The sequence below is a fragment of the Rattus norvegicus genome, chromosome 17 (assembly GCF_021556685.1).
Source record: "Rattus norvegicus strain SHRSP/BbbUtx chromosome 17, alternate assembly SHRSP_T2T, whole genome shotgun sequence".
NCBI classification, from domain to species: Eukaryota; Metazoa; Chordata; class Mammalia; order Rodentia; family Muridae; genus Rattus; species Rattus norvegicus.
Window position 1 is genome coordinate 15,558,673 of NC_141550.1, and position 23,514 is coordinate 15,582,186.

The following is a 23,514-nucleotide window of genomic DNA, read 5'->3' on the forward strand; positions in this document are numbered from 1 at the left end:
AAGTGCACAGCCCTTGAGATTTAAAGTTTTGCCTTGGAGATCTAGCTGATTCTCTAGGACTCAGGAAAAGCTAGAGCTTCACTTTTTCCCAAGATCCTCAGCATTTGAAATCGTGAGATTTCTACATCTGTCTCAAACATACAGGTAACTTGGTGTCTCAGGGCTTCTGCTGTGAACAGACACCATGACCAACTCTTACAAAGAACAGTGTTTCATTGGGACTGCCTTACAGGTTCAGAGGTTCAGTTCATTATCATCAAGGCGGGAGCATGGCAGCACCCAGCCAGGCATGGTGCAGGAGGAACTGAGAGTTCTACATCTTCATCTGAAGGCTGCTAGGAAAAGACTGGCTTCTGGGCAGCTAGAACTAAGGTCTTAAAACTCACACCCACAGTGGCACACCTATTTCAACAGGGCCACCGCTCCTAATACAGCCAATCCCTGGGCTAAGCATATACAAACCACACATGGTGTCCTAGACCAGGAGTCCAGCCTTGACTTGTAGAAAACAAAGGCAAATGGTGCCTTAGTCATTCAGGGATGCCATGGGAAATACCACAGACGGGTTAGCCCACTTGCATGCCACTTCACAGGGGCAGGAACACCCAAGATCAAGTACCCACGTATACTGTGGGTTAAACTGTAGAGCTTCTCTCTTGCTCTGCATAGTAGCCATCTTGCTCTATGACCCCCATGGCCTTTCTCATACACAGAAAGATTGTATTTGTGCTCCTTATAGGATATCAGTCTTAGCAGGTAAGGGAACCCAATCTTTGTTTTAAAAAAGGATTTCAAGATTTTTATATTAAAAACATGGCAACATAAGAGCATATTTGAGAGCTCTTTACTAGTACTGTGTAAAAGTCATTCAAGGATCCCACTCATAAAGGCTCCATCTCCCCATATATCTACATGGTGGTTGGGTCTTCGTTGTAGGAATTTAGGAGGGTATAGCATTCAGTAGATAAAATATGGTTCACTGAATTTTTGGCACATAATCCTTTGTAAGGCGGAGACTATCTATCTATACTTGACTCCGCTTGTACCTCAAAGCTACCAAGTGAAAATCGAGATTATAAAGAAAATAAGAGGAAGGAGGGGAGAAGTTCAAAGGCAGAAAATGTAGAGTAAGGAGCACCCTTTCCTGAGCTCTACATGGGCTCATGAGATGGAGCCCATGCAGCCCCTCCCCACAGAGTCATAGACTACACAGAACCATGGATGGCAGTCACCCATCAGGCCAGCCGCACAAGGGTCAGTTGGCCAGACAGGGGCTGAGGGCTACAGAAGTCATTTTATAACTCATGGCTGTCAATTCATAGGAAACGTGGATCAGAGAATGGACAAAACCAGAATCAAACAGCCAATAGGCTTAGACCTGACTATGGTAGTGACCACATTTTATAATGGTATATAAGTGGTCTGATCAGTTTAAAGGAATTGTCAGGTTAGAGTTCATAAACAAGCAAGATTCAAACATGTTGCCTATTAAAAAAAATTAAAGAAAGACATGGGCTAAGGTAAAAGGTGAACATGGGCATACCATCCCAGTGAAAAGGGGTGGAAGTAGTTCTAAGAACTGGACTTTAAAGACACACAAAAGTAAAAGGCAGTCACCATCCTAACACTGTGGGTGGGTCTTACAATGTCAATGCAGTTTTCATAGTGGGACATTGCCAATTAAGAAGCATTTTACAATGACAAAGGGGTCAGCCCACCATGTTCCAACTGTTTGTGCACCAAAAGACAACACTTTGAAATGTGTGAGCAAAACTGACAAAACTGCAGAGAGAAATCCATGACAGTCCTTCCAATGTTCATCTTAGTCATGAACGTGACGAGAAGATGACAGCCACTACCATCAAGAGTCTGGCCCAGGGGTTGGGGATTTAGCTCAGTGGTAGAGCATTTGCCTTGCAAGCACAAGGCCCTGGGTTCGGTCCCCAGCTCCAAAAAAAAAAAAAAAAAGAGTCTGGGGGTTGGGGATTTAGCTCAGTGGTAGAGCGCTTGCCTAGCAAGCGGAAGGCCCTGGGTTCGGTCCCCAGCTCTGAAAAAAAGGAAAAAAAAAAAAGTCTGGCCCAGTGTCTGATGCTTGTCCACAGCCTTCATTTTGCCTTCCCCTTTTGTACCCATCTGGGAAGTCTGAGAGGGTAGCATGGCTGTTTTTCACATTGGCAGGAATAAAAGCGTCACATCAACCTCTGAGGCTCCCACCTACATGCCTTCAACTTGCCCTTCTCTGACCACTCTGAAAGCCCCTGGCCAGTCTCTTCTCCCTATCCTGTCCATTTAGAACCTACTTAGAAAGCCATTCTGTACTCCCTAGAAAGCCACTATAGGGTTGTCAAGCCTCTTCATCTCTTGTTGTGTATGTGTGTGTGTGTGTGTGTGTGTGTGTGTGTGAGAGAGAGAGAGAGAGAGAGAGAGAGAGAGAGAGAGAGAGAGAGAGAGAACGCCAGCCCATGGGTGTGCTTACCACTCTCAATATCCAGACAGCATTTTGGGCAAAGGGTCATCCTGTGTCTCACTGAGAATATAGAAGACTTGAGCCCAACTACTGACCTTAAACACAAAGGCCTTATTGGTATTTCTAGATTGCTCCACCTGCAGACACATTCCCACTTCCCCTTCCTTCCTTCCTTTTGTCCTCCCTTCCTTTCCTTCCTCTCTCCCTCTGGTATCCCCTACGTTTGTGGTTGTTGTTGGAGATTGAAGCCAGAGCCTCGCACAGTGGCAGGTGCTGTGCCACAGGTGTACACCCCCATCCAGACACAGAGTTCTTTATATTCATATGATGTATGTATGAAGAGAAACATAGTCTGGAGTTAAAATAACCCATTAACTATTAAATAACACATTAAATATCTCTGGCAACCTATTTTAAAGGGTTCAAGTCACACAAGCAAATATGTTCTCTGACCAGTAAAGGCTACATTTGAAGACAAGAATGGATCATTGTAAAATACCTAAATTATTTGGAAAGGAAACAACATACTTCGAAATAGCCTATACGCCGAGGAAATCAGAAGTGAAAATAGAAACAGAAATGTTTATAAAAATTAAAACAAGTTGTGCTATGTGTAAGGGCCTATAGTCCCCATTACCCTAGAGCAGTGGTTCTCGACCTTCCTAACGCTGCGACTCATTAACACACTTCCTCACGTTGTGGTGACCCCCAGCCATAAAGTTATTTTTTAGCTACCTCATAACTGTAATTTTGCTGCTGCTGCAGATTTAAATATCAGATACATAAGATATATCTGCTACACAACCCCTAGAGGGGTCATGACCCCACCCCTGGGTTGAGAGCCACTGCTCTAGAGACGGAGGCAGAAGGTTTAAGCCATTCAGTAAGACTTTGTCTTAAAATTAAGGGGAGGTGGGGTCAAGGCTGTCCATGGACATTCAAAGCACTACCCAGAATATTATGAACAGTTCTTCCAGTCGTTTTGAAGTTAGGAGAAATGAACTGTTCATAGCAGCTGACTATGATTTGTCTCGTGCCCTAGCAGGGGTGTGATTTTTTGCCAGCTGCAGACCATTTCTGCCATTGTGTGCCATTTGGAATCCTGTGGGACGCTTCAGAAGACATATAAACGCTAAGGCCCTGAGAGGTGGGATGGGTCGTTGGTTGTTGTTGGGCATAGACAAGAAACAAGAAGAAATCAGTTATCCTGAAGACGAAGATCAGTCTTGACCCAGAGAACTCTACGCCCCTTATCAGCAGGAAGTAATCTAATACGTTTCCCCCTTTCCCACCCCTGACTTTATTCAGGGATCTCTTTCCTTTCCTCTCTATTTTCTTCCTCTCTCTTATCTAGGATTAGGGGGTTGAAAGGGTGACAGAGTGGAGAGAAGGGTAGAAGAAAAAAGAAACCACAAAATACTGAAAAACTGTTACAGGAAGGAAAGGAGCAACTCTTTACATGGTCCTGGGACCTCCACATATATGTTGTGGCATATGTCTGCCTAAGCCTGCACATACACACATACATATATGTACCCAAACACAAGCACATGCACACTAATGATAATACAAAGTGAAAGCTTAAAATGAAAATTTTGTACTCAAAAATCAGTGTTAACGTGCAGCGGGGGTGGTTACCGCAGAGCCTTGTAACTGGTCAAAATGCTGAGATGCTGGGAATGAACAACTGCTGATGGTACACAGAGCTAACTCTGCACAGTGGACTATCTACGATTTGAAAAGACATAAAGGCAGGAGGGAAGCATGTTGGAAAGGATAGGGCTCCAAAGGCCAAAGTGGGGTAGCGAGCATGAGCACGATCAAAATACATCATATGTGTGTGTGAAACTGGGATTGTCAAAAAAAATTAAGCTAAACCTTTTTGTTAAAAATCAGAGTCAAGGGGTTGAGGATTTAGCTCAGTGGTAGAGCGCTTGCCTAGCAAGTGCAAGGCCCTGAGTTCGGTCCCCAGCTCCGAAAAGAAAAAAAGAAAAAGAAAAAGAAAGAGAGTGCACCGAGCTGCCGCTGCTGAATCCTGTGAACCGAACTCCTGATTACCTGACAACGCAGATTAGATTTGCTCCATAAAACTATTTCTAAACAGGTCCACTTCCTCTGTATCCTAATAACCTTTCTTTTCCACTGCCTCTGGTGGGTGGTGGGCCAAAAGGGAGGTTAAAGCATTAAAAGTACGTTTTGGAAAAATAAAAAGTCAAAGCCTACAGAACCAAGTAATATCCAGCTTCCAATTACTACAGAGAAAGCCCTGGGAAACTCAGCTTAGAATGGGAAGAGGGGGCGTGTCCATGGCTCATAGTTCTACATGTTTCGTTCATGAGAGGGGGTCTAGGCTTTGGGATTTTGGCAAGGCAGATGGGAGCATATGGAGAAGCAAAGTATCTTACCTTGGCTGTGTGGAAGAGCCAAGTCCCAGAGTCTCCTTCAGGGTCTATCCCGTTGACCTCAATCTCCCATCGAGGCTGGCTCAGTGGGTAACATGCTTACCATTCAAGCAGGAGGACCTGAATCTGATCCCCAGGACCCATCTTTAAAGGAAAATTAAAAAAAACTTGCCATGATATGTACCTGTGATTCCAGCACGGGAGAGGCAGAGACAGGGAATCAACCAGTCTAGTAGAATTGATGAATTTCAAGTTCAGTGGGAGATCCTCTCACAAAAGCTAAGGTACAAAGCAACTGAAATAGACACCTAAAGTTGACAACTAGTCTACACACACACACATAAATTTCTACTAGGCCCTGCTTCCTAAGGGCTCTATCATCTCCCAGAAGGCCTTGGGGGTAGCAGTTGCTTTTGTTACGGTAGAATCCCAAACAAAAGTCACTTAAGGGAAGACATGACTATTGTACAAGGCAGTTTCATGGCAGGAAAAGTGCGGTGACTAAGGCAGCTTGCTCTATGGCAGTGGGCACTTTATCCAGATGGCTTGCTCACATCGTGGTAGATAGGACACAGAGAGCTTAGGCTGGATCTAGAAGTAGACATCCCCTTTTTTTTTTTTTTTAAGATTTATTCATTTATTATATATAAGTACACTGTAGCTGTCTTCAGATACACCAGAAGAGGGCATCGGATCTCTTTACAGATGGTTGTGAGCCACCATGTGGTTGCTGGGAATTGAACTCAGGACCTCTGGAAGAGCAGTCGGTGCCCTTAACCGCTGAGCCATCTCTCCAGCCCCGACATCCCTTTTGAGATCACCTCTAGAGACACTCTTCTCCCAGCAAGGAGGCCACAGTCCCAGTGTTTCCACGATGCCTTAAACAACACCCAATTGACAACCAAATGTTCAAACATGGGAGCCTACAGGGAACATTTCACCTATGGGGGACACTTCACATTTCACATAACAGCGAGGGCCACAGCTTGAATATATGTGCCTTTGGGGGACAGTCTAGAGTCAGACTATAGCAGGCCATTAGCTGGCCATTACTAGAGCTTGTCCTTAAGTTCACAGGGCTCATCATTCTATGGTAGTCTCCAGGTTGTATACATTTGAACATTCCCGCCGAGTATGACCTTGATTAAGACACATCCTCACACAACAATGCCAAGCAACCAGAGCTTCCAGGGACTAAGCCACTACCTAAAGACTATACATGGACTGACCCTGGACTCTGACCTCATAGGTAGCAATGAATATCCTAGTAAGAGCACCAGTGGAAGGGGAAGCCCTGGGTCCTGCTAAGACTGAACCCCCAGTGAACTAGTCTATGGGGGGAGGGCGGCAATGGGGGGAGGGTTGGGAGGGGAACACCCATAAGGAAGGGGAGGGGGGAGGGGGATGTTTGCCCGGAAACCGGGAAAGGGAATAACACTCGAAATGTATATAAGAAATACTCAAGTTAATAAAAAAAAAAAAAAAAAAAAAAAAAATCGAAAAAAAAAAAAAAAAGACACATCCTCACTGTTTACAGACTGGTTCTGGTCCACAGGCCACCGTGTGTGACCCCAGCAGAAGGAGACACTACATTCCCCATGGAAGGCAGCCCAGTCTGCAGCTCTGGCTGAGCCATCAAAGGACTTTGTGAGGCTCCCTCACGTGGTATCTTTGGCCAGAGAGACACCTCACATTCCTATAGAGAAAAATCTTCCCTCTCTTTGTGTGACGTATAGTCTAAACGGTCATAACCAGAGTGTACACATGCTTTCTCCCAGGTTTAAGAGCAAAAGGGTAAGGGAACCCAATTGTCCTCATGAGTCCCCATAGAAGGGCTGCAGATCGGGAGCCCATGACAAACCATCCCTCAGGGGCTGATATCATTTCTTGCCAGAGGGGTTTGGAAAGGTCTAAAAATAATTGCGTAGTACATTTTGAAAACTTCTCGAAAGTGCAGGGATGGGCCTATAATTATCTTGTTCTTACAAGCTTTCGCTTTTTGCGTGTGTGCAATTATGTGGTCAGTAGTCATCAGGGGGAGATGATGTGTTTGTGCTCTGTGCCATGCAGCCATTTTCAAAAGCAGCCCCTACCCCCAGCATGAAGAGTCAACTGGAATCAAGTAAAACAATAATTAGATTCTGTTTCTTGTCAGATGTGGGATCCTGGCTGTTAGACACCCAGAGTACCAACAATGAAGCTTCCTGGGAACGCCTATGGCTGGGTGCTCTGTCAGTCTGCCTGATTCGTGGGAGGGAAAATGAGGTTCCAAGAAGTTCCCAGTCCGGGACCCAGGACATTCCTCAGATTGTTGTGTTTGAACTTTTAAAGGAAGCAGGAGTGGTCTCCTAGGAACTGTAGGGTGGTGATGGTCAGGAAAAAATGGCAGGTTGGCAAGGTAAATGGCTGCTGGGGTTCTCTCTGACTGTGACTTTGAGGACACCCTCACAATAAGTTCTGGCCTCCATGAGGATCTCAATGTGGCCTCTGAACCCAGGTTCCAGAAAATTCTCAGGTATACATGTGGACAAGGAGTCTCTCAGACACACCTCTTTTGTCTATCCTCAGTCCCTGGCTGTCCTCTCAACATGCAGGTCATTCCAAAGCTTTGTACTGTCAGTGAGGAAATCAGACAAGCTTGCTCACCAGGTGGGTCTCCTACAGGGCACATGATGCAGGGCCCAAGTAAGATATTTTTCTAGTTCTTTGTGTTGCTGTAACAAAATACCCAACACTGAGTAATATTTTTGTGTATGTGTATGTGTGTGTGTTAAATATATATATATGTGTGTGTGTGTGTGTGTGTGTGTGTGTGTGTGTATGACATATGTATGTATGTATTATATGCATAGTATGTGTGAACATATGTGTTTGTGTGTATGTGTGAGAATGTGGGAATGTGAGGTTCGAATTGGACCTCTACCAAGACCCCTTGAATGAGACTCACAGAGGCGGTGATCGATGCAAAAACAAGAGGAGTTTTATTGTTCCAGCTCTTTGGGGCCGCCTACTTCAAGAGGGAGCCAGCCCTGAACAGACTCTAACAGGGAATTATAGACATTTGATAAGGGCAGAATTCAAACAACAGTAACTGGGTAGGTACTACTGGTGGAGCAAATCGACCTTCAAACTGACTGGTCAGTAGATGGTTCAGGACTTTCCAAAGAGGGTTGGTTGGGAGTCACCAGTGGCTTTGTTTGGCAATTGGCTTATAGTTTTTCCAGGAACTAAGCTGGCTCTACCCTTCCTGGAGGGGAGGAGTCTTAGTGCTCCGAGGTTTGTGGTGGAATTTTCCATTGACCTTAGATTGACCCCAACTCTGACTCTTTCAGGAGTATGTGTGGTACAGTGCATGTATGGAGGTCAGAGGTCAAACTTCGGGTGTAGGTGCTCCCCTTCCACCCACAGGCTCTGCTGTTCGGTTAGTCGGTGCACACCCCTTGGGGATTTCTTTTTCCATCTCCCGTTCTGCCTTAGGCATGCTGGAATTCACAGATAATGTGCTCCTGCATCTGGCTTCGTCTGAGTAATCCAGACTCCTACCTTCAGGATTACATGGCCACGGAGCCATTTCCAAGACTGGGTAATTTGTAAAGAGTGAAATACTCTCCTTAACATTCTGGAGGTTGGAAACAACTCTGACATCAGGAGCAGCATTCAGTCCTGAGAGGGTTTCCCTCTGCTTCAGAAATGGAACCACAGGTCACTGATGTAACTCAGTGTTTAGAATGCTTGCCTAGCATGCGCCAAGCCCTGGGTCCTATCCCCTGTACTAAGTATAGACTAGGGGTGATAACACAAGCCTACAATCCCAACACTCAGGAGATTCAAGGTGATCCTTAGCTATGTAGAGTTCAAGGCCAGTCAGGACTACGTAACACACTGCCTCAAAGCAACACGAAGTGGTGCCTGGTTGCTGTGAGTCTCACCTGGCATAGGCAGGCACATTGTTTTGTGACCAAATTACATCAGAGCGACAGCTTGAGTGAGGAAAGGTTTCCTTTGGCTCGTAGTTTCCAGTGATTTCAGTCCACTCTAATGGACAGAGCCTGGCAGTTCAGCTCCGCCCATGTCAGTGAGAGTGACTGACAGAGAGGGGGTGGCTGTTCACACTCTGTCAGACCAGGGAGCAGAGAGAGGGGTCAGCAGCTAAGAATAGAGCTACCACCTTCAAAAGCTTGACCTCCGAGACCTGCTTCTGCCAACTCCAGCCGTGGTACGATTGCTCAGAACGTGAGCCTGTGGGATGTTTCATACTGAAACCGTAAAAGAAGGCAACTATGGGTCTCTGTTAGCTTCCCCAGTCCTTTTCGGGGGGCACTGACCCACCCATGGGCAGTAAAACCCCAAGATTGGCTCGTTTCCCAAAAGACTGTCTCCTACCAGCACCACAGTGGGGTTCAGTTTCAACGGATCAGCTTTGGAGAAGGCTTGTGGAGCCCACTGCACAGTGTTTGGTTTCAGACCCCTGAATGAGGGACCGATGTATATTTTAGATATCAAAGCAGGCCTCGCCTCCAGCTTCTCCCAGCATCCCTCAGTCCCTACCTGGCATACCCAGTCCCTAACCCTGAACTTTCCGATGCAGGGGCTGGGCTGCCTTTCCCTCAGAGACCCCTCCCTATTTAATCCAGACATTTTGATTTTGTGCTTTCCTCCTCCTCCTCCTCTTCTTCCTTCTCCTCTTCCTCCTCCTTCTCTCTCTATATGCACCCTTTCTCTCTTTCTCTTCCCCTTCCCTGCTCCTCTCTCCCCATGATGACTTCCCTGGCCTTGGTCCTTGGGGCCAGTGTACTATCCAGACAGCAGCTTCCCGATAACTCTTCCTTTAAAATATACTCTAGATGGTTGGGGATTTAGCTCAGCGGTAGAGCGCTTGCCTAGCGAGCGCAAGGCCCTGGGTTCGGTCCCCAGCTCCGGAAAAAAAAAAAAAAAAAGAAAGAAAAAAAAATTAAAATATACTCTAATCTGGCTTGAATTGTCTCATTTCGCCGGCGGTGGAGAAATAACCTATCAGACAGTAGATACAATTCGGGGATACATTTTCCTACTTTCTAAACACCATCTAGCCCATGAGGCCCAGCAGAACACAAATCTATATATATGCTCAGTGGTCCTGGACCTCTTGTTGAGGGTGCGTTCTAATTCTAAAACTGCTGCTCTCTGAAAGCAGCACCTGTTAAGAAATGCTTGGGTGACAGAGAGGACTCGGGCTGTCCATGTATCTGTGACCCTTGTTTACTGTGACCATGCTGTCTAGCTTTTTAAACTCGTGGATCACTGAGGGGAGGACTGTCTGTCTCCCTGAAAGGGAAGAGAAAAGCACTTCCTGGGAATTGTACGGGCAGATTCCTCTCCCTCCACTGAAAATGATCAATCAGCTTCCCTGCTCTTCTACCTTGAGCCAGGCTGGGGAGGCTGGCAGGACTCCAGCAGGGACAGGTGAGCCGGTCAGCTGTGCCCAGTGCCACCCCAACCCCCATCCCCTAGCCCCCCACCCCCACTATCACTGGCAAGACTGAGAGAGAGGGTCCAGGAGAGTCACTCTTAAAGCCTGGTACCGCGGTTCAGTCGCGGGGAACTGCTGCTCAGATCTCAGAGCAACTATTTCCTTGTAACGCCTCTGCATCTCCTAATAATGGCGTCTAACATATTAAAAGGTGGTTGAAGAGGTTAATTCCTTTGTTTAAAAAGAACAGCTGGTCTGCCCTATAGTCTGTTGCGTAATGATACACTGAGAATGCTTTCTTTCAATGTCTGTAGAGCTTTTCATTATGGATCTTCAGAGTAATTCATAAACACGAATTAAATGACTGCCAACTGCTGAGCGGTCCGGGAGGATAAACACAATCTATAGAGAGGGACTTAGACAGCAGAGCGGCTGGGCTATGGCACACGGGATAGCAGAGTGTGGCGGTGGCGGTCACTCAAAGTCACTACCAAGGGACCCTGCAGGCATCTACTTGAAATGGCTGCTTCTTTTTTTTTTTTTCCGGAGCTGGGGACCGAACCCAGGGCCTTGCGCTTCCTAGGTAAGCGCTCTACCACTGAGCTAAATCCCCAGCCCCTGAAATGGCTGCTTCTTGACTCCCACGCAGACCCCTAGAAGAATGGTGCCTTCAAAGGGAAAGCCACTTGAGGGGGTAACCCCAGTGAGAGAGGCGCCAGTGAGGCCTCGCTGATTCTAGGGATGAGTTCACGGAGGACTTTGCTGTGAGCATAGCCCAAACACGCTGTTTCTGCATCAGAAATGAGAGGTTGTGAATGAGGTCAGCTGGCTAGTGAGAGAAGCTTGGGGTGGGTGTGGCCTTCTCTGGCTGCCAAACATTGCCTCGCCCCGCCTTCTCCCCACCCTCCCACCCCCCACCCTCCACCCTCCACTCTCCGCGCAAAATTCTGACTTCCCTCGACTCCAGACTTACAAACCAACACGGGAATGCCCCATTCAACTATTTCTGTGAAAACTACTGTCTTTGTTCATTACAATGTTACTTCAAGCCCCATGGCTGGGGTGCAGCTTGATGGCAGAGTGTTCACCTAGCAAGCGCAAGGTTTTGCTTCAATCCTCAGCACGCCCTAAAGAAAAAACCTGGCGCGCCTAGCGCAGGACGGAATACCACACTCAGCACCTCATCCAGGGAAAAGGTAAGATGTAAACAGAGTCATAGCCTTTCCGTCCTGAGAGTACAGTTCAAAGGCAGTGGAGATCGGGAGCCACAGACTATCAAACCCTACACACACCGTATTTTCCCTAAATGTACATGAAAAACGTTAATTTGTAGATTAGGCACAATAGTAAGTAGACGTCTGTAGCACCAGGCAGAGTGCATAACAGACGTATATTATAGAAGTTATTAGTAGAGGTCTGATGCTCCAAACAGAGAACAAATCAGATAAAAGCTGCCTACTTCCTACAGACAGATACTAATAAAGTTTACTTTAAAGATGGTATATTAAAGTCTACAAGATACTCATATTCTTTGTACATGGGCTACACGGGAATTTTGGGTTGATTTCCTGACGTGACAGATTAGAGAGGCCTAAGAAATAGGCTCATGCAATGTTTTAGATAACTTCGTTTGTTTAAGATTGTTTTAATTTCCTAAATGGGTGTGATTTTGAGTCTTGTGGTTATATTATTTCTCTGGGAGAGAGTGCAAGATACAAGCTTTTCTGGCTATTTTGGGAGAAAGGTTCTTGACTCGGTGTTTTTAAAAAGGGTGATTGGGCTCTGGACACCTTCTAGAGTTAGATGGATGAGATTTTGATAGAGGGAGACCTCCTGAAGAACTAGATTTAAGAGAATATAGCAACAACAACAACAAAAAGAGCAAAAGTTCATCCTAACCAGTCTACACACTACACAGACTGATACAATCCATACAGATGTCTTGATGAGACTAAAGTTGTTCTGAGATTTATCTGTTACAGAGTGTACAGCTTTGGTGAGTCTCATCGCCAGAACGCTGAACTGACCTGCTAGATCCGGGATGTTCAGCCGGGATCCAGTCAAGACTGACATCAGAGACTACAACAATCCTTGGCATGGCCTTCTTAGGGCCTTGGCCAGCTTCCTTATTTTCCCTTACCCACCACTTCAAGATATCTCAATGCCCATGCACAGCTTGAAGAAATTATTGAAGAGGCATCTCCCCGATTCCCTAAACATTGGAAGGCTGAAGGTGGTTATTCTAAGGTTGTCTTTCTGGGGAATTTAGAAATGGTCATAACTTAACAGGGAGGAATTAGCTCAAATTGATTGTGCAGCCATAAAATCTCATTTGGTAGAAATCCTTATATTTGTTACTAAGGTGAAGTTATAATCTTTTACATCGGTACAGAATTACAAGTTTAAGATTTTCATTGGTATAAACTTTTTATTGATTTAAAGTTGAGATTAATATTTTATTTGCATATAGACATTGTGCCTATACAATACATTTAAGAATACAAGGCTTAGACCCAGTCCTTTAACTGCTATTTAAAAACTAATGTGAGATGATTAAACATAGGAATTAAGGGCCAGATAACAAATTCATGGCTCTGTGTTTACTGTTAGGGTGTTTTCAAGATAATTTATTCAGAGTAGTTAACAGACAACAGTCCAGATTACTTTACATAGATAGATGGTTTTCAAAAACATCAGAAATCCACAAAATATGACATTTAATGATATTTATTCTTTTGTTGTTGAGACACAGCTGCTCCTAGGAGCTCCCCTTTTGTGGATTCAAAGAAGAAATTGAGCGTGTCTACCTCCAGGTGAGGTAATACATTGTGGCTAAGTAGCCACTGGGCAGAAATTGCCAATTTCATCCACAGACAAAATACTGTCCAGAAAAGGACACACTATGCAGAATAGTCGACTGATAATCTCTGCCAAGTCAGAATAATCAGTCCTTCAAAATTCTGCGTTACAAAGTTTTGTCAGATGATCCTAGGCCAGAAGGCTGAAGACTGATGCTCTCATGTGTTGCTAACAGGGAAACTGGGCAGATAGGCAATTGTCTCTACAACCTGTCTCAGTCCTGGAAGCCATGTTAGGCTTCCTATATATTTACAGATAGTATTAGCCGTTCTCAGATTCCTGACGGAACTGAAGACTAATTATAGTCTCATAGCCTACCCAGACTGTTTAACTTTAAGAGAACATATTTATTTAATTGGATAGTTATCAGATAATATACAAGCTAGCCAAGACATAACATAGATTTTAAGCCTTTCTTAAGCTAGGATAGATATCAAAATGTTCTATTTCATTGACAAAAATGATAGACTGGGGGTTGGGGATTTAGCTCAGTGATAGAGCGCTTGCCTAGGAAGCGCAAGGCCCTGAGTTCGGTCCCCAGCTCTGAAAAAAAAGAACCAAAAAAAAAAATGATAGACTGGGTGTTAGATATATTTTATACTTTATAAATTACAAAATGACAATAGTTGTGCTCAGCTTATATTTGAGAGAAAAGCTCTTTTTTTTTTTTTTTTTTTTTGGTTCTTTTTTTCGGAGCTGGGGACCGAACCCAGGGCCTTGCGCTTCCTAGGTAAGCGCTCTACCACTGAGCTAAATCCCCAGCCCCTCTTTTTTTTTTTTTAATTAGACAGAAAAGGTGGTTGAAATTAAAGGAGGGTAGGCACAAGATAAGACAAGGCCTATGTTGGATAGTAAAAAGTAAGGCAGGGACAGAGTTTGGATAGGGGAGAGAAGCCAGGAGGAGAGAGAGACACGATGGAGGGGCATGAAGAGGATCATTCTCTGTGTGGCTGTAATTAGAGGTATCCTGGTGTGGTGGCTTAGAACTAGCCACCGCTGAGATGATTATAACCCCGCCACTAATGCCATATGGCTCGATGATGCCGACTAGTGAGGGTTTGTGGTTATTTTTAATATTTACCACAACAGAGGTTAACAACTAAAATAAAACGAAATGGTTTAAATACATGCGCTGAGGACGGAGCGCAGTGGAAAGTGTACTTGCCAAACTCGCACAAGCCTCTGGGTTCGAGCCTTAGCACTATATAACCAGCATGGTGGCCCGTGATCCAAATCCCAGCACTTGGGAGGCGGCAGCAGGAGGATGAAAGTTCGAGGTTCAAATGCCTGTCCCACAAGCCTGACACCTGGAGTTTGGTCCCCAAGAGGAAGAGAACCAGATTCTACAAGAAGGATCAATTCTGCAAGGTTGTTCCCCAAATGCGCACCTCTACACACATAATCACATTCCTGTCCAACAATGATAAATAAAGATAAAAGCACGGAGCATCAGATTGGGCTATGCGATAGGTTTGAGGCCAGACTGGGCTCCAGGAGACCTTGTCTCAAAGAAAATAAATGTAATAAAAATGATGACCTTGTCGCCATTGCTAAACAAAAGGAGGATAATTTGAACACAGGCGTGTGTTGACACTACAATGAGTCAGTTGCCCAGATGCTTACTGAGGGACTAACGAGCAGATATTGTGTGTATGCAGCATGGATACTCTAGGCACAAGGGTGGTAAAGCCTAAACGCGACAGTGTGAAACTTCATCGCACCACCCAGGACGGTGTACAATGTAAAACTTTCAAACTATTAGCTTCTGGAATTTTCCATGTGATATTTTCTGGTCGGAATTGAGCATAGGTAACAGAAACCATGGAGACCAAGGATAAATGGGGAGGCTATTAGCAAAGCCGAGTCTAGAGGCAGCGTGGGAGAGGTGGGACTCTGAGCGACGTGGAAAACCCCGAAGGATGGAGAGTAAACGTTTTTAGGCAGTGCACTGTGCTAGAGACAGGACAGTGTGCTGTCAGATGCAGCCATTTGGCAGAAGCCCCACCAATTACCTCCCTATGCTGTGCCTTCTAGAACCAAGCAACAACCACAGAGTGCCAACCTTCTCTGGGGAAACACAGCTGGCTGGTCACAGATGGTTGGTCAGTAGCTGTCAACTGGGAAGGTTTGGGGGTGAGGGGCAGGATGGTCATGTCAGGAAGGAGCTGGGAAGAGGCCCAGCTCCCTTATCTCCTCTGTAAACAGTAAGCACAGAACCACTCACTACCCACTCTGCCAGCTCACTGGCCAACGGGTGTTCAACCCTGTAAATGTGTCTTTTATTCTCCTGGTAATAATTGTCTTTGAGGCTTCCTGCCTTCATCTCCTAACCTAAGCCTCGTCCTGGAAGCCTCTAGCCTTTGTACAATCTAATCTAGGCCTAGAAATATTTTAGCCTCTGAGACTTACTGCTGAATAAGATCTCTCTCTGTCTCTCTCTGTCTCTCTCTGTGTCTCTCTCTCTGCCTCTCTCTCTCTGTGTCTCTCTCTCTGTCTCTATCTGTCTCTCTCTCTGTCACACACACACACACACACACACACACACACACACACACACACACACACTCCTAGCTCTTTCTGAACTCTGGCTGGTTGATTCAACTCAGCTGATCTGGCTCAACGTCCTCTCCAAGCTGACTGACTCAATCTGGTTTCTCTTGGTTTCTCCTGAGTGGCTCTGCTTGGCCCTTACACTATTTCAATATTTTCTAATCTTCTGGCTTCTTCTCATTCTCTGACTTGTTCTGTGTCTACCTGTGTCTAATTGTTCTCTCTTCAACCTGACTCTGTAAAACTCCCCTGGTAAAATGGCCTCTTTCTCCTTCCTCCTCTTTTTCCTCTCTGCCTGCTCTCTCTTAAGTAGCCTCTCTTTTCTCCCTGTTCTCGAAAGAGTTGGGCATATCCTACCCTGTCAAATCTTTCTCTGATTCTTCACTGTGTCTGCTGCTCAATTACACATCAATTTCAAACATAGATGCTGCCTTCTACAAACTAACTAATCCTGTCGTTGTTTGGGATTAAGGGTGTATATGAAGGGTGTGTCTACTCCAGCCAGAGGGATTAAAAGTGTGGGCTAACTGAGCCACACCACAACTAGAAACAGGTTTTTCTAGGAAACAGCACAATCTTGGGGTTCAGTGTGATCAAATATCTTGTAACACAGTAATACAAACTGACTGTGTTCACGACAAGCCTCAGAGAGAGAGAGAGAGAGAGAGAGAGAGAGAGAGAGAGAGAGAAGCCAACAAGAAGGTACAATGAGGGAGACAATGAAAGTGAAAGAGAAGACTGAAGGGGAAGAGGGAGAGAGAGGAAGGAAAGAGGAGACAGACAGACAGACAGACAGATAGCGCAAGAGTCACAATAAGAGATCGCCCAATGAAAGCAGATGAGTCCCCTCTGACTCCTAAATTTCAGGCTCTCTTGCAGGTGTCGCCTGGAGAAAGGTGCAGTCCCCCTCCTTTCCAGGGCCAGCTGCAGGTAGAGTGTATCCACCTCACATGAGCCCAGCTCACCCTGCAGGGCAGAGTAAGACTCCACATGGGTTTCCTGCTTCCGGATAACTAACTTGGACCTCACCCTGTAACCAGACTCTCCACCTCGTATGTGCATGTGCGTGTGCATATGTGTGTGCACATGTGATATGTATGTTTGTGTGTGCGTGGTGTGTGTATATGTGATATGTGTGTGTGGTGTGTGTATATGTGATATGTGTGTGTTCGTGTGTGTGTGTGTGTATGAATGTGTGTGCAGGGTGTGTATTTATGTGTGTTTATGTGCATATGTTTTGTGTGTATATGTGTGCTTTACTCCAACTGGCAAAGAGATAATCAGATTCTCCTAAGAGACCAGTGACAAAGAGCAGAGAGAAGAAACCAGCAGCTCCCTGGAAAGCTCATCACGTGGTGCAGGCCGAGGGTCAGAAGTGAGGAATGACGCAGGCTGCTCACTGCTCCTCCCTGCACCTCGGACTTTGTCAAGGGTCCCTAGAGCTGCTCTCTGAAAAGGCAGCGGCCCTCCAGATCACCGGTTTGTTTCCTTCCCAAATCATCCATAGATGTTTGAATATGGATGGAGGAAGGAGCTGTTCTGCTGAGCGCTAGCAGACTACACAGTCTGAGGGAAGACACGGTGTACCTGCCCGTATCGATGGCATACAGTGAGCCAGGCACGAGTAGGCGGGTTTGTTATGGTGGTGCAGTGTGTTTGTGTCTTTGTGTTTGTGTAGTAGTGGGAGGTGTAGATCTGTGTGTCTGTGTGTGTATGTCTGCTTGTAGAGAGGTGTGTGGTAGTTTGGGGGGTTGGAATTCTCTGTGTATCTGTGTATATCTCTCTGTGTGTCTGTTGTTCTAACTAAATATTACATCATATATAGTCTACTGTCCAGGTAGACCACACAGATGTGTGTGTGGCTGTGTTGAGAACTGGATGTGCTAGAAGTTCCAATTTTCATTTTTTTTTAATTTTTAAAAGTTTATTTTATGTATTTGAATGTTCTACCTGTATCACTTACCATGACAGTGCAGTGCCCACAAAGGCCAGAAGGTGGTGCTAGAGCCCATGGTTGTGAGCTACTATGTGGGTGCTAGGAATCACTGAGGGAGGGAGGGACAGCTAGCGCTCTTAACCTCTGAGCCTCTTCCAGGCCCCAAACTTGCATTTTAAAGAGTCAACAATTTATGATACACAGATAGGTGTAGAGCCAGGACTTCAGGTAAACATAAACGTTAGATGTTTCTTTTCCTGACTCACACACTTGAAAATTAATTCTTTTGTAACTGTTTGCTTGCTTTTGTGAGACAAAGTTTCTCTATGTAGCCCTGGCTTTCCTGAAACTCACTCTGTAGACCAGGCTGGCCTCAAACTCAGAGATCTGCCTGCCTCTGCCTCCTGAGTGCTGGGATTAAAATCCTGCAATACCACCACCCCAGCAAAAACAAATCCTTTATTTTAAGAATTGTTATTCTGGAAAATAGCAAGCACAGGTAAAAATAGATAAATGAATCTCGTGTCTCGTCACCGCTCACCTTTCCCAGCTGTGCCCTGTCTCCCCGCCCCCTCCTTTTCCGTTTTCCTTATTTGCGGCGGAGTTACAGCATCCACTTAGAGCGTAAGTACTGAAGTGTGACTCTCTGGGACCAACAGCAGTCACTGCTTAGGATCTGACCTTTAGTTCATGATCGGACCTCCTGGCTGTCTCCACATTCCATAATGTAGTTGCTTTGTTCCAGTCCAGTAGGAACTAGGCCCACAGCCCAGGTTCCTCTCAGTCCCTCTCCTCTGAAGTGGTTCTTCCCCCCTCTACTTTTTCTTTCCAGACTCTGTAGGTTGAGGAAGCCAGGACATCTGTCCTGTGTAAAGACCCCCATTCTGGAATAAGCTGATGGCTTCCATCCAATGTCGTTTATTGTGTCCCTGGCCTCCAGACTTCCTGGTCCAGCACATGTAACCCTACAGTTGTTATGGCATACCACCTAAAGCCACCTCTCAGGAGATATGCCCTGTGCCTTTCTTCCTTCCTTCTTTTTTTCCTTCCTTCCTTCCTTTTTTCCTCCTTCCTTTTTTCCTTCCTTCCTTCCTTTTTTCCTCCTTCCTTCTTTCTTTCCTTCCTTCCTTTCTCCTTTTTTGTTTGTTTGTTTGCTTGGTTGGTTTCTGGTATTTTCTCTGTGTAGCTCTGGCTGTCATGGAACTAGCTCTGTAGAACAAACTGGTCCTGAACTCAGAGATCTGCCTGCCTCTGCCTCCTGAGTGCTGGGACTCAAGGCATGTGTCACCACCACCTGACTTGAAACAGTTTTCTTTAAGGCTGTTGTGCTGGCAGGTTGGTCATGCTCCAGTGCATGGCCCGCACTCATAACTCATAGGTATATGAGGAGCACAAATTGAATTATTCAAAAAAAAAAAAAAGAGGACATGAGGTTGGGAGGATGACAGGGTAGGATAGATCTGGGAGGATTTAGGGGAGAAGACAGTGGGTGGACATGATCATGATTCGTATGCATGTATGAAAGTCTCAAAATAATTAATAAAGAGATTATATTTAAAAATAAAATGGGGTTTGGAGAGATGGATCCGGGGTTCAGAGCACTCTGCTCTTGCCAAGAATCTGGGCTTAGTTCCCAGCACCATCTGCAGCTCCAGTTCCAAGGGGTCTGACATCTCCTTGGGCACCAGGCACACATTGCAAACAGTCACTCCATCATAAGCAATTCTTTTAAAATGTTTTAATAAAAAAGTTGAGCGTAGGATCAAAATAAAACAGCTGACATCAACCTTGGGCCTTCACAGGCTGTCATAGGCACACATGCATACACTACAGAAACTTTCATAACACCCATCTACAACAACACACATAGACACACACGTTTAAAAGAATAACATAAAATAGTGGCTGGAGAGTTAGCTCAGTAGTTCAAGCATCGATTGCCCTTGCAGTGGACCCGGGTTCAATTCCCAGGACCCACATGGTGGCTCACAACTGTCTGCGACTACAGTTCCAAGAGATCTAACACCCTCTTCTCCAAGGACACTAGGCATGCACAAGGTGCACACAGACATATGGCAGAAAAGCATATACATTAAAAAAAAATCTAAAACAAAAACCGTAAGAAGGAGTAAGCAATAGAAGAAGGATTAACAGTAGAGTGTTCTTTCAATGACTTTGATATTTATTTGTGTGAATTAGGTCAAGGTATAACATATATCTCTTCTATTTAATAAAGACTACCGTAAAACAAAGAAGCGAGCAAACCAAGTCCTCTCAGGCACCCAGGAGCTTTAATCTGTGCTGTAAGTAACCCTGAGGGAGGAAGAGTGTGGGCGGGGTGTGAGAATGGCAGGTTAGAAACATCAGAATGTGTGGAATGGCAGTTGTCGCTCAGCATAGCCTCCAGGTCGCAAGCTTCTGGGAAGCTGCAGAGGGTGACTCCAAGGCAGCCAAGCCCCAGCTGTCCCCAGCAGCTGCCATCATGTTCAGCAGTGGAGGAAGGGCAGCGGCATGTCTCTGAGGCTTAGCACACTCCTGACCCTCATCGTGCTCCCTGGCCAGCCTGTCACAGGCCACCTCTGCTATAGTTGGGTCCAGGACTTGCAGAGTCATTGCTGAAATCTGATTCGGAGACTCTGACTGCCGAGGACATTAATAGGACAATTGACAAAATGGGAACAGGTTCTGAGAACTAGGTGTTCATGACTTAGCACTGTGGATCTCTTGACTGTTTTAAACAGTAGAAGAAAATGTCCTCGTATGGGGGAAACAGGTATTAAATATTCAGGATCAGGCAAGTGTGTCATGTCGACAAGTTATTTTCAAGTGATCTGGGACAAGCTTATTAAAAACCTGCTTCTGGGGGGCTGGTGAGACGGCTCAACGATTAAGAGCACTGGCCGCTCTTCCATAGGTACTAAGTTTAATTCCCACCACTCACCTGATGGCTTACAACCATCTATAAAGGGGGTCTGATGCCCTCTTCTGGTATGTAGGTGTATATGCAGACAGACTACTCAGACAATTAAAAAAAAATCTGCTTCTGGCTACTCAGCAACTTCATAATTTTTTTCAAAATAAAAAAAATTTATTCCGTAGATTCCCTACACATAAACGCATAGTCACATAATGAAACATGGCTGGCTGTATTATCCCGTTAAGACAATAGTGTGGGGGCTGGGGATTTAGCTCAGTGGTAGAGCGCTTACCTTGGAAGCGCAAGGCCCTGGGTTCGGTCCCCAGCTCCGAAAAAAAGAACCAAAAAAAAAAAAAAAAAAAAAAAAAAGACAATAGTGTGGCAGAATATTGGTGCAGCGATCTTGTAACACTAAACATGAAAAAAAAATCAAGCTTCAAAACCCTTTAAAATTTCCTTTCAATGTTAGCTGTTTTTCATGGCTGGGACCAAACACTTGACAAATAGACCAGAGGAGGAAGGGGTCTGGCTTATAGTTTGAGGATCTTCAGTTCATCACAGAGGAGAAAACGTTACAAATGGTGGCACCATGGTGGTTAGAGAGTATAACTGAGGCCTCACGCTGTAGAACAGGAGGCAGAGAGCAGACAGGAAGTGGGGCTGAACAATTTTCCTTAGCTACTATGGGATCATAGTGCAGGTGAAGGCAGATACAAGATAGCAAGGCCTGTCATTGGACGAGAAGGAAGGACGGGTGGGAGGAAAGTTTGAGGGACGAGGAGGAGACAGAGGAAGGCAGAGGAAGCCTCGGGGAGAACATGGAGACGGATGTTAAGATTCCACTCTGCACCTGTACAGGTTGTTATGAATGTTCTTAAGGGCTGGATGTGTACAGGGCTTTGTATGTTTAGGTGGGCAATTATATCTTATCAATTGGGTCAGAGGTTATTGTGTTGTATGTTCTTTCTTGTGGTGAATTAAGTTTAAGAGAGCTGGGACACTAAGCTGCCCTGGAATTGGGATGTGTATGTCTGGCATGGTGGCAACCTGCCTTGGGAACTGGATGGATAGAGAGATTGCTGCCAGGCTCAGAGAGAGGCCATCGGCAGTGCGATATGGGATGGAGCAGAGAGGTGAGAGGCTTTGCTGACTGAGATGGAGATATCTATGAATATCTTGGGACACTACGGTGCTGGACCTACAGCGAGATAAAAGAAAGCCTTTTTATAATTTTACAGCAACAATCTACCCCTAACAGCTAACCAAAGGCCATAAAACCTTTTCATTCCCTTTTGCCTTTCCCCTCCCCTGCTCTGTAACTACCATAGTCATAAATGGACAGCAAACTCTGGGGTTCTTAGACTCCCACCTCCATAGTCTTCCCCTGGATGAACCCACCCCGTCTCCAGTAGAGCAGCCTTTGCTTCTGTCTCTTTTCTTCTGGTTAATTTTACAGTTATTCCCAAATCACAAGATTATGTTCTTTCCTTTGTTTCTTTATTTCTTTTGGTGATTGGTATTTCCTAAATTTTCTTTCCTTTTTGCATATTTAAAAACATTTATTTTTTTCTTTATTTTTTTAAAGATTTATTCATTTATTTATTTATTTCATGCTTGTGGGTGCACTGTTGCTGTCTTCAGACACACCAAGAGAGGGCATCAAATCCCCACTACAGATGGTTGCGAGCCACCATGTAGTTGCTGGGAATTGAACTCAGGACCTCTGGAAGAGCAGTCAGTGCTCTAAACCACGGAGCCATCTCTCCAGCCCTTATTTTTTCATGTATATGGTTATTTTTGCCTGCATGTATGTCTGTGCACTATGTGTGTGCATGATATCTGCAGGCACAAGAGGGTGTCAGATCCCCTAGATCTGGAGTTACAGCCAGTGGTAAGCTACCATGTGGATGCTGGAAATAGAACCCGGGTCCTCCAAAAGAGCAATTAGTGCTCTTAACCACTGAGCCATCTCTCCATCACTTTCCTAAATTTTCACAATGAGCAAGTATATGCCTAATGTGTGTGTGTGTGTGTGTGTGTGTGTGTGTGTGTGCACATTCTTGGTGCATAGTGGGAAATCAAAGCCAGGCATTTGGTGAACGGACACCGTGACCAAGAAAACTCGTAAAATGAGGCATTTAACTGGAGATTGCCTACAGTGTCATAGGCTTAGTCTATGACTCTCGAGGCAGGGAACAGGGCAGCAAGCAGGCAGGCATGGTACTGGGGCGGTACCTGAGAGCTTGTATTCAGATTCAAAGGGATAGGGCAGAGGGTGAGCCAGATTGGGACTGGTGTGTGTTTTTGAAGCCTCAAAATCCCTCCTACCCCCAATGACATGCCATTTCTAAAAAGGCCATACCCCTAATCCTTCCCAAACAGTTCCACCTAGTAGGGATCAAATATACAAACATATGAGCCTATGGAAGTCATTCTCATCGAAACCACCACAGGAAGGAAGTACTTATACTGTGATACACGCCAGACCATACGTGGTAGTTTGAATATGCTTGGCCCAGGGAGTGGCACTATTTGGAGGTGTGGCTATATTGGAGGAGGTGTGGCCTTGCTGGAGAAAGTGTGTTACTGTGAGGGTGGGCAATGAGACCCTCCTCCTAACCATGTGGGAGCCAGTCTTCTCCTAGCAGCTTTCAGATGAAGATGTAGAACTCTCAGCTCCTCCTGCACCAGGCCTACCTGGATGCTGTTGCCATGCTCCCACCTTGATAGTAATGAACTGAGCCTCTGAACCTGTAAGCCAGCCCCTACTAAATATTATATATATAAGAGTTGCATTGGTCATGGTGTCTGTTCACAGCAGTAAAACCTTAAGACACCGTATTAAAAAGAAATCTTGGGGTTGGGGATTTGGCTCAGTGGTAGAGCGCTTGCCTAGCAAGCGCAAGGCCCTGGGTTTGATCCCCAGCTCCGGAA

The 23,514-nt window shown here is 45.4% G+C and overlaps 1 non-coding gene across 1 annotated transcript; it reads left to right on the forward strand.

Annotated features, from left to right (window-relative positions):
• Window positions 1-1,881: 1,881 nt before the first annotated feature.
• On the forward strand, window positions 1,882-1,954 carry Trnaa-ugc8 (transfer RNA alanine (anticodon UGC) 8). Its single transcript has one exon. It is a non-coding gene; the product is annotated as a tRNA-Ala (tRNA).
• The last annotated feature ends 21,560 nt before the right edge of the window (window positions 1,955-23,514 follow it).